The sequence below is a fragment of the Lonchura striata genome, chromosome 1 (genome assembly GCF_046129695.1).
Source record: "Lonchura striata isolate bLonStr1 chromosome 1, bLonStr1.mat, whole genome shotgun sequence".
Taxonomy (NCBI): Eukaryota; Metazoa; Chordata; class Aves; order Passeriformes; family Estrildidae; genus Lonchura; species Lonchura striata.
This window is the reverse complement of record NC_134603.1, coordinates 123,159,977-123,176,170: the sequence shown is the minus strand read 5'-3', so window position 1 is coordinate 123,176,170 and position 16,194 is coordinate 123,159,977. Positions and strand designations below refer to the sequence as shown.

Below are 16,194 nucleotides of genomic sequence, written 5' to 3'. Positions count from 1 at the left end.
TTATGGCTTCAATACATATTTGTGTTGAAGGCTGAATGCAGTAAACACATGAGAGAATATCTTATTACCCAATAACACACACAGTCAGCTACCTCATTGGCATTATAAAATAGTTACTTTAGGTTCTTGTTGTTGTAAGGAAATTTTACACATTTTGTTGCTCATTTTATTGGGCCATTTCTGACATATAAGGTAGGGCACTGTAAGATAAGAGAAAAGAACACAGATATAAATGTGCACACACATGCTATTTAGCATGTCCTATCTACTAGCCCCTGAAAAATATATAGTCCATAGACAAGAACTTTAAACAGTTTATGTACACTATTACTTGCTTTAAATATAATTTCTGAAGTCATTAAAAAAGTCAAAGTAAGAACAAGCAATGATGTATTTAAAAACTCAAGACTGAGTGTTTTCAACTTACTGGCTGTCACCTTATTTAACAGGTACTTTATTTTTAAGAAAACAAACAAACAAACAACAAAAAAAATACCCAAAGCATTTGTATAAGCCACATTGTTCACAAAGCAGCAGAGAACAGAAATGCATGCTCTTCCAGGATGTGTATTATTCCTCCATTAGAGGAAAACTCTCACCTGCTGCTCTAACAAGTTGGGGGTTTTTTTCAGTTTTTTAAATAGAGTAATAATCTGAAACAGACAACAAAACACACACATAAGGTGGCTGACACCTTCCCTTTTTCCTTCTTGTCCACTGAGGTGGGCCACAAGAAGACCATGAAAGAATAAGGATTTTATATTTCCGTTGCTCTTGAATACTCCAGTACCAGCGTTTCCCTCGCTGTTCAACATTGCAACCACTTGTTTCACAAATGCTTCAGCCTACACCCCACTTCCCCACAGAAAAGCTTTTCTTATTAGTTTCTCAGTGTCCAGGCAGGGAGAAGTTCTGCAATCTTGTCACACTTCATCTGGGCAGGCACAGCCCTGAGCAAAGGTACAGGTACAACAACAGGACAAAGACTTCTGAAATGAGTAACAGGACTGACCTTTGAGAAGTTCCCACACTTCTTGTTCTTCCCACACTGCTCTTACCTGTTCTCAGTTCTGCTTCATTACACCTCATAATCTCCTTATCTCATTTACACCTAAATTTTGAAATGGTAATTCTCTAATCCCAGAAAACGCTAAATATAGTACTCCAAGGCAGGTACTTTAAAGCTTGAGGATATTTTCTAAAGAAGTAGCTTAAATTTCTTCCTCTGTATTTGCTTCCAAGCAGGTATGAGCTGGAGTATAAATGAGAAGCTTCATGTGTTTATTGTTAGTGTGGTGTCTTTATTCTGCCACTAACTAGTGGGTTTTTTTTAATGAAATAAAATTCAATTTTGTTTTTATTTTAGCAGTACAACCAATACATCTGCTACAAATCTGAGACTTTTTTGGAACACACAAACATTTTTCTTCCTTATGAAAGGGTTTTTCTGTACCTTTGGAAACTTCATGTTAAAACAAAATATTACTAGGAACATATGCACATCCTTTTTACACATGTAGATACACCTTAAACCACCCAAATTTTTGCCAATAAAGCAGCCAAACATTTTTCAAATTTTATAAAGACCATGTGCTACATATTTAAGCATTTCTTCTTTTACTGTCTGAAGCTAAAACTGTTCACATACAGAAGGATGAAAAAAATAGAAGTGTCTATGTAGGAAATAACTCATATAAAGTTTAAAGCAGTAAGAACACAAATACTATAAAACTTAGACACTCTAAAATGATGGTAGCTGTAAGTGATTATAGTAATTGAACTGTCCCATTATATACTTGTATTGAATTTGCTACTTTAAAAAATAAGTTTCTCAAATTGTTTTAAAAACAGGTAAAGCAATACACAATAGTGCCATGGTTTTGACAGACTATGTATACACATACACACATGACTCAAGTCAAATGAAAAGTCTAAGGGAATTTCTGTTTTCTGAAGACATTAAAAGACATTTTATTACTGCGTTCTTATCCTTTCTTCCCCTATTCCCCAATTTTTATCTAGCTACCTCAAGAGATTCATTCAATCTTAAATGGATAATAATTATTCTGCATGTTTTTTCCTTTGTCTGGACTTTCTTGTTTTTAATTTTTGCACTGTGAATCCTATAGCAGCTCCCAGCAGAAGTGGTGTCACACTGAACTGAACCACAGACAGAGAATCAAGGCTCTGTTACGGTTAAACGGGTCTAAAAGCAAACTGCTTCAACTTACAGAGATTCTTTCCTCAGCAACCATTATTTTTAATGAGGCCAGTTTACTTCAGGAATCTTGGCAAAAACTAGTCATTTACTCTAGTCCTAGAGCAATGACTGCGAACTAGGCAAATACAAAGATTACATGCTATGTAAAATCTGCATGTGCACATCATTACAGAAAAACCCATGACGTGCTGGGAAAGGGGCCTGTCAAGCTATCGTGTTTGTTAATGAAAATAACAGTTTTATTCCAAACCAGTCTACTGTATCAGATTTGATAGAACAAGTGTTAACTAAACATCATGCTTAAAAGCTTTGATGAGAAAATCTAACACGTTAAACTAAGAAACAGTTCAAGGACAGCAGGAGGCAATTCCAGAACACAGGCGCAATCTATAAAGGCAAACTACCACAGCTTTTTGATGTTGAGTAAGTAGCAATATCAGTATACAACAAAGCTTAGAGGCAGACTGTTGTATCAAGTTTAAAAGTTTAATATCCAGGGTCAAAAGCCTCAATTACCTATTCTACTACATTTCTTAGTGAAGAAATCAGAGTTAAAGTATGATTTACTGAAAGCATTATCTAAATTACCACATGGGGTTTTGCTTATTCCCTTAGTATCTGAATTTTTAGTATCACAGTTATGATGCATCTAAGACCACAGCAAAACATGTATGTTCAGATTTTGACGAGGTGGGAGGTCAGCTTATGCCCATTTAATGGCCTAAGAAAAAGGGCATCAGCTCAAGAGGACTGGCACTTAGTAAAATTGTGGATAAATTACTATATTAGCACTTTACATTCATACCTTTCAGGAGAAAGCATAAAAGTATATAACCAAAAAATAGAAATCTGCGGGGAATATTCCTTAATCAAACTAGAGATTTATTATGGATAATGTTGTATTAAATTTGTCAAACAGGATACATGATACATGTTAATAGCTATTTAATTTAATTGGTGAAATATGAATTTCAAGTTATTTTTCATGGGTATGTGCTTTTTTTTGTCCATTTATAAGAGAATGGAGAGCATGATGAAATGGGTAATTCAAAATTGATAATGGGAAATGGAGGAAGGATATCTTTTCAAGGCAAAAGAAGAAAAAAAAATAACAACTTCATAATTGTATTTTTTTATCTCTATCTAGAATACAACAAGATATCTTTGTACTGGATACAGAAAACTACATGGATTATTTTATGTGTTCTTCTATGCCTGTCCACTCCACAGCTTTTCAGAAATTATGACCTTCACTGTGGATAAACTTAAGATAATTCATTAAATAAGAACATAATTCTATTGCTATCATGTTACCAAAGCAAAACATGTTTTGTTGATACCCTGACATGACATCTTTAATACTTTTAGTGTTTAAAAAAAAAATCTAGAATTAAATAAATTTGGCTTTTAGGCATATTAAACATCATAAGATATTCTAAACTAAGCCCTAATAGTTATGGCATATTAGTGGGGTGAAGGGAGGAAATGCCTTCTATACAAATCTTTATAAATTGTCAATTTTGAGCAGGCTGGGCTGCAATGCCACCTGGTGGCTTCAAAAAAATAACAGGATGCTTTGAACAGTGCTTAACAGCTTGGAAAATATGCAATATTTCATAAAAATGCCAAATATAGCAACAATGTTTAAGTTGATAATTTGCATTTCTTGGCTAACAAGTTTTTTTTTCATTCTGTTGCACTCAGTGCACAGTATTTTAAGTTTTAAAGTTTGCATGAAGTTGAGATCCAACTTCAACTGTAATTTTACAATTGATTTCAGTTGTGAGTTGAACTTGCTGATGAGTATATTACACCGTAAAGGGTTGCACACATACACACGGAGTCTAATTCACACAATAAATGCCTAAAGTTGAAGTTTTCCTTACTTGGGGAAAAATCAAATACAGCAGAAGTCTAAAAGAAGGGTTACTGAAATGCTTTGTAAAATTACACTGTATAATTAATTCCATAGTAAGAACGTTTTTATGGTGTGTGTTGGTGACCTTTTATTACCATCAAGTTCACAATGCTGGTGGGCTGCCTTTTAATCCCTCCGCAGACAAAGACCCTAAATAAACACAGATCCCTTCCTGGGAAAAAGTCCTCTCTGGTTAAATGGTAAGGAAATGAGTAAATCATTAGTAATCTTTAAAGCCAAAGCTATAAACTCAAGTTACCTTAAGTTAAAATGAAAGTGTCCTGCAAGAGTTTCAAAGTTCTGTCACAGATAGAAATCTCCAGCTCTTGACTCCAGACTAGGCGCCAGCTGATAAACAAACAATTTAAGTCAAGAGCTGGAGAATTCCCAGCTTTTTCATTTAATGGCTTTGGCCAAGAGTATTTATTGCCTCCAGTTTTATTCTCACTTAGCTCTAAGAGGAAATTTAAACTCATCATTATCTTAAAGCCCCATATGGGCAACAGTCAGCTCACCTGATAGAGCTCCTTTTACTCTGCCTAAGTTCTACTCCCTGCTAGAAGTGATGTAATAGTGTAAACTAATTAAATGTAGTTTTAGGCTGACTTTTTAATAGGCTAAATAAATTTTGTTCAATATGGTTTATATTCCCACTTGGGGCAGTAACGATTCCAAAAAGTTTAACTTTACAGTTTCCAGTCTAAACTACTAGTAGTTTACTCCATAAAGGACAATTGAAACAAACAAACAAACAGTCTTCAGAACAAGGGCAGCCAACTGTTAAAAGTAACTGTGTTGAAAATTCTTTGCTATAAATTGATCTACTGGCACCAGAATATACACAGAATTGTGAAAAAGCAGACGGTATGACAATTCTGATATTTCAAACAAAACATTTCAGGAATGCAAGGCCATAAAGGTAATTAAAATTTGATGTTTAGTACTTGTTCTGTTTTTGGACTGAAAATAAGCAAAGGTATGGAGCTAGAAATTAAATACTAACCAAGTATCTGTGGATAAGTCAAAATGTTGAATGTGGTGAGCAAGTCCAGCATGGAAATATTTTATTCTAACTCAACAGGAAGGTATCATCATCCTGTGCCTCAGATGCCAGCTTCCTCATTCTTTTCTAAACATATATACTAGAGGGGGTTAGACTTATTTAATACATACTGTTATGCTTATTTCCCCTTAGAGATTTTTAAATCCATCATGATTTAGATTTAACACTTTCCACCTCGTGCCAGGCAACTCCTTTTAATAAAGCATATTTGTCCTGTATATTAGAAACTTTTCTTTTAAATAAATTCCATATTTTTTTCAGAAATGGAGAGTACTGTTCTTCACAAGAAGTCTGACTACCATTCCTAAAGAGTTAACAGAAGCCAAACTTAAAACCAGGATGTTGTATGCCCCTCCCGCCCGGCCCCCTCCCCACAAAATACTTTCCTAACCTGACTTGGCTGAAAAAGCCAATTAATTGTTCCAGTGTCTGCCAAGACTTCTTATTTCTTTAAAAATGTGGATAGTGTTTGAGACAGCTGGCTATTCCAAACCCAGGTAACACCCCTAAATGTGGAAAGAATGAGGGAACACAAATTATGATTAGTATTTTAAATGGATTTCTAATGAAACAGGCAGAGATATCTAAAACCTACTGTATTTCCAGCATATATTATTTAAAAAGAGGAACACCATGTCTTAGATGCCTCTGCTACTCCACTGAGTATATGGAAACAGATTAGTGCAAAGTCCATTAAAACATGTGAAACTAGTTCTGTTTTTGTTAGGAACTGATAGTACAGACACTGTGATGTCATGCAAAACACACACATCAAGCAGCCACCAACTGACAGACAAGGACCCTTCTGAGCCTAAGCCATTGCAATCCCTACAGAAATAGTCATTTTAGGTCAAGTTAAGGTCATGGCAAAGCAGAGAAAAGAAAACTTTATGACAAACCTTATGCCAAGTATTGGGCTTAGTATAATGTGAAGAACTGTAATTAGATCCTTATTTACATTTCTATGTGAATAAGAGATCTGAAATATAATACAGTACTAGGGAAAGCAAGAAAAAGGTCCACAAAAAATAATTTTGAAACATTTCTGCTCATTAAGAAGCTCAGACTAAGAAATTGCTGCTAACTGAGCCATACATGGAGTCAATATAAGGAGGAAGGAGCAGCAATTATTTAAATATGTTGACAGCATTTTAATTATCATTATTTAAATACAGCAGATTTATTGTATGTCTTTCCTGCAACTTCAGACTTAAGCTACAGGTTTTATTTTTTTGAAATAATCTACCACTGAACTTAACAGGAACACTTTTGAAAGCAAAACACTTGTACACTTTTGAAAATCCTTGTGTAGTGCACATGTATAAAACACAGGTAGGTTATGAGCCAATATTAACGATTTCTAAATACTGGGAAAAATTCCAGAGGTTTTCACAAATATATGAAAATTAGAACACAAAAAAGAACACCAGAAGCTGTTTTTTTGGGCACACATTTACAACTTTCTGGCCATTTTTTAGTTTGTTTACTTTTGTCTGTTTTTTAAGTAAAAGAGAAATGTGAAAGCCCATGTGCAACACTTACAAATAGGGCTTTCATGGTTGAACTGTGACTTTTACACCTTATTTTTTCCCTCCCAAAACTTAATTTCCATGCAGTTTACTTAGATCCATAAAACCTATGGAGTTCTACCATCACAGTAAGTATATATTCACTACGCCACTTACATTTCTTGGCTTTTCTAAGAAATATCTGACTGGGGAGGCAATGTAATGATGGTCTGCACAAATTAGCTCCAGAGTTCTAAGGTATTCAAAAATACCTCCAAAACCACATCAGCTTTGGAAGTTCAGGTCCAATTGAAGCAACAGACAGAGGTGACCAAATGCAGGTAGTTAACCTCTTAAAAAGAGCTGTCAGTAGAGGCATGTTCCAGTTAACTCTTGACAAAGTGCAAAGTTTCAGTGGTTTCAATAACCTACACCAGCATTAGGAACAGTTAAAACTCTCTGCTAAAACCATTCATCAATAAAAGAAACACTCCTTTGAAACTGCCACCATGCACTTACAGAAGGTACCTTTCAGATAATAAATCATGTCCAATTCTCCTTTCCCACCAAAATACTATATTTTGGTGGGAAAGGAGAATTAACTTATTGTGTCATTGGAAATCCAGAGCAGCATCTTGAATTTAGAAAATTAGTCTTATTCCATTACTAGTGCAGAGGCTGATAGAGAATAAAGTGATAGAGATTCAAGAATGCTTGCTCCCAGCTGTGGCCTCATGAGAAACAGTAGTATTCCTACTGCTGAAGGGAGAAGAAAAATGCACATTATTTCTGCTTCAATTAGAAGGTTAGGAAGTGAGGAACACAATTTAAAGTGAATCAGCCATTGCTGTGCTGAAGATAGAGAAACAGAGCAGTAGTGAAATGCAACAGCTTGCAAAGCCTAAATACCTAGTTCTGTTTCAAGGTCATGTTTGCAGATGTGCTTTGAAAATAACTATAAAATATTTTAACTCAATATGATCCCATTTCCAAGACAGGAGAATAAAACATTGTACTAAGTTATATTTCAACAGGGTTTAAATAATGTATCAACAAAGTTAGCTGCTGGAAGTAGCAAACAATAAAACCTCCAACCTAGGTGATACCAAATAAAAAAATTCTTTATGTTTAATTGGGGATGAAGGATGTTGCCAAATAAATTAAAGAATTAGCTTATAGTTCATGAAAAGTCCAGTTAAGTCATGCCCAGGATGTCAGTCCTACACAGTGCTTTGCAACCTTGGAGTTTGAAAGACAACAGTTTGGTAGTGTAAAACAGAGATTACACCACAGACACTGAACAGACAGCAAGGACACACCTCTTCAACTTGCACTAAATTCCCATTCAATTGGACAGACTTAAGCAGATGTCTAAGTGTTACGTGCTGAATTGGAGCTTTATATTCTATTTATGTTCTATTAAGGTATTTCTAATGATTTTCTTTGCCTTGACTGCATAATTTATAATTCTGGAATTAGACAGAGGAAAGCAAAATGAAGAAGATTTTCAAATACTTCAATGGGATTTAATGTTTTATGGTGCAAAAAGCTGTTTGTATCTGCTGCCATAATTATACTCATGCTTCCCTTTATTACCTTTTGCTAATAAAAGAGAAGACAAAATACAACCAAGCATTTTCATTACTTGTCTGTCCAATCAGTAATCTGCATGAATTACCTGAAATAAAAAGATTCCAAAAGTACGAGTACACAAGAAGCTGCCAAACCACATATTCTCTCCCTACTTTGTTTTCCATTGACTAGCTTTTTCTTGCAATTCAATAGCAAAGGAAAAAAATAACAAACACTATTGTACTTTACTGCTTCTTGTGTAATGTGGTGAAAGAACTGACTCAGAAACTTGTTTTCTATTTTCAGCTGTATTATTTGGTCTAATAAAAGCTTCTACCTCTCTGTACTCCATTTCCTTTCTTTGCACTCTTAAGTCATTGTGCAAAAGAACGTTGGTACTTCATTACTGTGATTAGTACTGAAACATTATAGATACCTATTATTCGTATGGCAAGAATTTAATTAGCGGAATAATAGAGTACTATGGCAAGAATTTCTGACTAAAAAAAGTGTTGAAATCCTCTGTGGTTCAGCATTCAGGAGCAAGGGAAACCGGCAACTTACACCACTTTTAGACTCTGAGAATTACTGCACCCAAGTAGTAATTTACACAGATCCCACAAGAAATGGCAGAGCCATAGGAAATGCCACTCTTAACCACATAGGGTTACATTTGACTGACAACTGCACTCAGCCTGTCTTTTTCCAATTAAGCCCCATCTGCTTCCTCAGTTGGACTGGTTGGCCTAAGGCCTCTCAACAGGACACCCATTGTATGTTACTTCATCCACTTCCCCAAAAAAGCTTTCTCTGCCAGAAGCCTGGGGATGCTTCCTCAAAGCATGTCATTGGGCAGGGGCAGGCAAGATGGGTGGGTGGGTAAGTGGGAGTGGATGCATTGCATATGAGCACTGGCAGAAACCTGAAAAAGCATGGGCTTAGTAACTCCAACACATCCAAGGAAGGTCTAAGTCCCTACAAATTAAAATAAAAAGCACCGTTTTTCTTTCATTATATAGTCTGACCAAAAAGGTTCTGAAACCAAAATTAAATAGTGTGTTCCCTTCTACTCCCCTACATACACACACTAAAATAAATAATGGCCAAACTGATTTAAATGAAATTCTATAGAAGAATTTGTGCTCGGATGAAAATGGCACATTTGAGCCTGAAGCAAAAGTAAAACCGCCAAGTTATAAACCTCTCAAAGCAACGTTGGAAATGCCAACAGACCCTTAACTATAGTGGAGCTGTTAGGTGCCAAGATATAAATAATTCTAGTTTTTGCGGTCACTTACGATAAATTAGATACAGTGCAAGTAGAAACAGTAGGGTTCTGATTCAGTAAACAGTAACAGCCAAGAGTGCATGTTTGGATTTTTAGACAAGTATAGCATAGATTTGATACTGGCTCTGAAATGGAGTCTATAAGGACATTTGGACTTTTTAAAGTAGTAAGCAAGCCATATTCTGAATTCTTGAGGGCTTGTAAAATAAAAACCTCCTTAACAAGCTTTGCTGCCTACTGTTTCAATCTCCTAAGATTCCTTTACCCCAGTAACCAAAAATATGCTTCATTCAAGATTGGTGTAATTGTCTACTAAAGAAAACAACATACTAAATAAGTGCACATAGTCACATTTAGTGTTAAGAATTGCTAAGCATGTTAATACAGTGGGGAAAAAAGTGCCAGTGACCAAACAGCAACAGATTAAAAGTAACCTTCTTTAATAGGTGTGCCAGTTGTCACACTACTAACAGAAATGCTTTTCTATGGTCCAGCTTGTTCTGCAACTGCAATGATGGATTTAGGTGATCAAGTATGTTCATTTGGGTCCTGGGAGGAATTTGTTGCATTGTTTCACAGCAGTTAATTCCCGTGTCTTAACACAATCTGCTGAGGCAGGGAGGGACGCTATTAGGGCTCTCTGCAGGAACTTCCATCTTGGACAGGGTGGGAGCCCTCCGAGGCAGCCAAGATTGAGGCTGAGGCCATTAAGAGGATGCTCTACCTCAGGCACTCCCCTGCTTGCCAAATTCACATCAGTTTCTCATTTAGTGCTTCTTCTACACAACCCTACCACTGCCCCAGCCTCACCCCTAACTCCTCACTAATATAAATCTTAAGATGAGCATCTACAGAAAGAGGAAAGTTAGACACACTCCTAGTTTACTCTAACTATATAGGGCTCTACCACAACAGCGTTTCACATGCTGCTAGCCTTCTGAAGGTTCCTTTCTCCAGCTGTCCTTCAACCTTTAAAAGAGGAAGGAAATTGCTATTCTTCCTGCACATGCGACATAAAATACCTTATTCAAGACAAAAAGCATCTAGCTGCTACCAAATACTGCTTTCAGACGACTAGCAACTGTAGCAATACTGGAAGTAGTTTGATCAGAAAAATGTTGGACCTCAGAAATCAACCAAGTTGGAACAGCTGTGTATAGATTACCTCCATGCTATTTTCATAATGAAATCCACAATTTTAAGCAAAACCAAGAAATCTAACACAAGTTAAACACAAGTAGTATGCTCCTCAGCCAAAGCTTTTCCTGTACTCCCTGTGGCAAACAAACTAAGAGCCACATGTTCCCACCATACATTCTCACAAAGCAATGGAAACACAGACTGAAACCAAAATGACAGCCAAAATGCACATTTCTGACTGTATATCATTAAACTATATGGTTACTGAGTAACTAGGATCTTACACAGTTTGCAGCAACTCATTAAATAAAGCAAATGGATAATAATTACATGTCAGATTAGTATTCCTGTCAACTTGCTAAACTTCACATTAAAAAAAAAACAACACCTAACCCTGTTAGTTTACCAGCAGACAAACACCATAGTGGAATACAATCAAATTATATATATTTAAAACAAGTAAAGATTTTAAAGTGTTCCACAGTGTTTCACATTGTACCTTTCATCTTACCACAAAAAATTTAACATTCTTCCACAACACAGAATAAATAAAACACAACTGCTTACAGAACCCAGAATAGAAACTGAAGGTATGGCAACAGGGTAACATTTCCATGCATTACTCTGTTCCCATCAAGCCATCTCTTAATTTTCTCTTACAAAGAGATACCAGTTAAAGCTGTATAAAGTTTAGGAAATCCCAAACAATGGGATTTTTTCCCAGCAAAACGACAGAAAATAAAATAAGAACCAAATTTTAAGGGTTAAAATTATAGGTCAAATACAGTGCAGTAAATATTTATTTTTTCCCACTTCAGGTCCTATGTTGTGCTGGGCATGAGGAGAACTGCAGTTAAAAACTGCTTTTTCAGCTCTGGAACGGCACAACTCTCCTCTGTCCTCCACTTTTCAGTGGACTGGTGAGCCAACAGAACTAAATGCTGTTGGACAAACCAAAAGGTGAACATTTGAATAATTCATATGCTGACAGCTGGATTCTAAATGCTTATTAATGGTAAAAGGCAATACTCTTTCCCTTACTGTTTTATTTCATGATACAAACCATGTTTTTTTAAAATGTGGTTGAAGGAAGAAGAATTAGGAAATCTTGGTATTTCTAGGTGCTCCCTGTGGATTAAGGAGGAGCTGTTCTGCTAAGGACAAAAGCTCAAGCTACTGAATTGTCTCACAATGGGCAGTACTACACCAAATGCTGCAACTATGGAATAATTTTCAGGTATTTGTTTGAAGTGCAGAGGGATTACTTCTGCTAGAATATTCTTCCCCTTTTTATTCACACAACTTAATATCCTTTTCAAAACATAAAAATGTCCTCCACCATGAGACAACATTCTGCAATGATCCAGTGACCTACAACAGCTCCAAATCATAGGATACTATTGTCATAAATACACCCAATACTTGGCCAACTCATCATTATGACTTTAAAAATGAAACACAAGGAACCCAGAATACAAGCATTATCCAGATGGGGGGCAATAGAATACCAGCTTTCATTCCTACTCATCCTGGATTCAGCTATTTAGGGGATCAAAAAGTTATTTACTTTCAAAGGCCTGTACTGCAAGACAAGGTTAGCTGTCCCTACCTGCACAGTTTAGTCCATGTGGGTTTGTTTCTTTTCTTTTTTCCTCCTTTAGCTTAAGTGTTTAAAGGGCCTTCAGATGAGTGTTCTTCAACACAGAGCAGTTTGCACAAATGTGTCCTAAGACCTAAGATGTGTCCTAAGGTTCAGACATTTAGGATATTAATGTTTCTTTCCACACGTCTAGTGTAAGATCTGCAGATCTCCCTTGATGAATAAGAGACAAAATAAAACATGTAATGCTATGTTGTGCCATGTCTTCAGTGGCCCAGTCCATTTAAAGTGTTGTGATTTATCCCAGTTGGCAAAGATTTACCATGCAGCCACTCACTCATTCACCCTTACGCTTCCCCAGTGGGATGGAGAGGAGAAACAGAAAAAAAGGTAAACTCCATGTGTTGACATAAGAACAGTTTAATAACTGAAATAAAATATAATAATTATAACAATAATATAAATAACAATATCAATAATAATATAAATAATAGTTTTTAAATAGCAATGAAAAGGGAGACAACAAAAAGAGCGAAATAAAACCCAAGAACAACGAGTGATGCACAATACAGTTGCTCCACTGACTGATGTCCAGCCTACTCCTAAGCAGCAATCAGCCCCTCCCAGGCAATTCCCCCAGTTTATATACTGAGCATGATGTTCTATGCAATGGAATATAACCCTCTGGCCAGTTCAGCTCAGCTGTCCTGGCAATGCTCCTTCCTGGCTTGGTGTGCACCTCCTTATTGACAAAGCATGGGAAACTGAAGGTCTTGACTTGAAGTAAGCAGTACTTAGCAACAACTAAACATCAATGTGTTATCAACCCTATTCTCATTCTAAACCAAAAAAATGAGGCACTGCACCAGCTACTAGGAACAAAATTAACTCTATCCCAGCTGAAACCACTTAGGTTCCTGTGGACTTCTATTTTTTTTTTTTCAAAAACCAAGAATTCCACACACAAAGTGAAAAAATCTGTTTAAGGCAACACTGAATTACAAGTACAACTGCTCTTTATTAAGATTCAGAGAAAACTGCATTTTCTCCACTGGCACCTCCAATGCTCATAGCTGGTGGGGCTGTCCCTATGGTGATGGGCACTGTGCAGGCACAGGGCACTCCCAGTCCACTCTGTGCAGTGCCTTCCAGTTCAGACTTCCTGCACTGGTGTGTCTGCTGCTGGGCTCACTACTGACATGTGCACCATCCACATTCAGCACACTGCACAATCAGGACTCATATCGAGTCAGGGGATTATTAAGGTCTGGCGCTCATCATCCCCACTGTCCCAACAGCACAGGAATCACACTACGGTTTTTTTGACTATGTGAAAAACGCACACTTTGAACAAGGCACTCCATTGAAAGAATAAAAAGATAGAAAAAGAAGCCCATGAATGTTTAAAACCAAAACAAACTTTGTATAAAGCTTCAAAGTGATCTCTTCATTCCAGAAGCATTCCCAAACACCACCTGCAACCCCTTAACTTAAACATTTCCTAGGAGAAACAATCAAAAATTAAAAAATGGTACTAAATTGACTTTTATTCCCTAGAATTTATGACAGGTTGGCATTTATAGATCTTTCTTGCTCTGGGTATCTCAGAAAATTTGACAGGAAGAGGCAGATACTAGCCTTAAAGTAACCACAAACAAACAGAGCAGTTATTAGGAATGTGGTAACAGCTCACAGGCAGCCGTGAATATTAGAACCATTTTTACTGAGTGAAGGAATGTTGGCTCTAACTCTGCAGTTATCCCTTACTCTTTTTCAAAGAGTGCCACAGGGATTTCTAACTTCCATCTGGACAGTTTTCCTTTAACTGTTTTTGAACACCATGTGTGAGAACACAACAGGATTGTAGACATTAGAGATGGAAAAGACCGATTAGATCATGTAGCCATCCTCCTGCCAGTCGTAGATTTTTCCCTACAGAATAGTTCCTAGCACTTTGCCCAGTACAGTTTAAAGCATATTGAGATATTTGGCTTCAACCATCTCCTTTGGAAATTATTCCACAGTGTATGAAGAATGTCGTTAGGACATTTTTCCTGGTAGACACGGCATGCATTTTTCTTTCCTTAATGATTTCCAGCCTATTATTCCTGGTTATGTCCCATTGAGCCAGGTTCAATAACTCATCTTTACACTTTCAAAAAATGGAGACAGATATGTTTCTCTGCACATTGGTCACTATTTGGCCAGACTACACACAATTTTATTGCCAAAATATACAATATGCTTTAATAAAATAATTTATTCCACCCTTTTAGTCATTGTAGGATAGTTGTCTCCATCCCAGTGAATATTTTTAGATGAGATTCTCAAGATATCTGCTTATTCCTCCTTACCTTCTGCTACCTTTTATTTTATTTTATAGAGAATGCAAAAGGCACAATAGACTTACAGAAGAAAAATAGCCTTGCAAAGTCAGCACATAAGTAGATATACTACCTAACTCTTCTGAATCAAGAGCTGCTGCCAACATAGTGATATTTGCATGCCATTTATAGCTCCTCCCCTCTGTGTCAAAATATACATTTTACCAATGTGTAAGATTTTCAAGATCTTCAGTTCTTTCTTCTCTCTAAGAGAAGAGATCTATTGAACTAGCTTTATTTTGACAGATGAGTATTGTTATACAACTTAAACCCTAAGTTCTTAGAAATCAGAAGCTTTTTAAGCATCTCAGATTTCAAAATACTTCTGCATCCTCATTTCAGCTTCCTTAAATCAGTTCAGCCAATTCTTCCCTTTTTTGTCATCAGTTACTTTCTGCATTATTTCTCTCATCTAAATTTCAGAATGACTCAGTAATATTTTGCACACTACCTTTAGTATTAAAATTGTACATTTAATTTCTACTACCATCCTTAAATCACAGACTTTGCAAAAAATTAATATCATCAAATGCATTCAGCAAAAAATGTAGAGAGATAAATTAAGAAAGATGTCATGAAAGAAAAGTTACACAAGGCATATAGTGACTGAGAAAGAGCAAAGCAAGTGAGAAAAAAAAATGTCATGCTCAGTACCAGGAACACAGAGAACACTGTGGCCATTCTGAACACCCAAATTTAGGCTTTAAAAATAAAGCATAAAAACATAAATCTAGAAATTATAATGGAGAAAATACTACTATGCCTTTAGATGTTTTTCCTTGCCAACAAGAACACCTGCTATTGAGGAGGATAGGTCAGAAATACTAGTTCTAAATTCATGAACCTGCTCTATCTTAATAGTGTTTCAAGGATCCTAACAGATCTAATCGCTGCATTACCAGACCAGAAAGCCAAAATCACAGCAAACCTCTATACCACTGAATTCAGGACATTTCTTATTTTATGCTTTGTGTTTATTAAAAAAATACATGATGTCTCAAATTAGAGTCATTGAATTAACATACCAACTCTTCCTCTCCCATAATGTCATAAGACTATTGGTGTGCATAAAATTTTAACTCCTCTGCTTGGAAAAGGCACAGCACTAAGCGCCTTCAATGTTCAAGTAAGAGAAACACCTAACTCACTTCTCCTATTTTAGGAAAGTGTCCTTTCTAAGAAAAAGCGGGGGGGGGGGGGGGGGGGAAAGCTGGTATCCTGAAATATATAGCTCTTTGAAATAAAATAAAGAAAATAAAATATCTCCAGAGTGTTAGAGTGTTTCTAATATTTTTTTTTCCTTTGCTCCATATTAAGTAGAGATTTGGCGCCATGCAGGGAATAAGTCTGCAATGCACCCCTCTAGGACTCATGTTATGCTTACAATATTAGTGACCTGAAGTCTTAACTTGTCAGTGTTACTACTACTACTGTTTCCATCACTTTATGATTAGCTGAAGTTTATGGAAGCAGTACTATAAGATGAAACAGTTTGAAATG

At 36.2% G+C, this 16,194-nt stretch overlaps 1 protein-coding gene across 1 annotated transcript in view; it reads right to left on the bottom strand.

The window, feature by feature from the left end:
- HIBADH (3-hydroxyisobutyrate dehydrogenase) overlaps positions 1-16,194 on the bottom strand; it is an 84,095-nt gene that overhangs the window by 49,768 nt on the left and 18,133 nt on the right. The window lies entirely within an intron of this gene.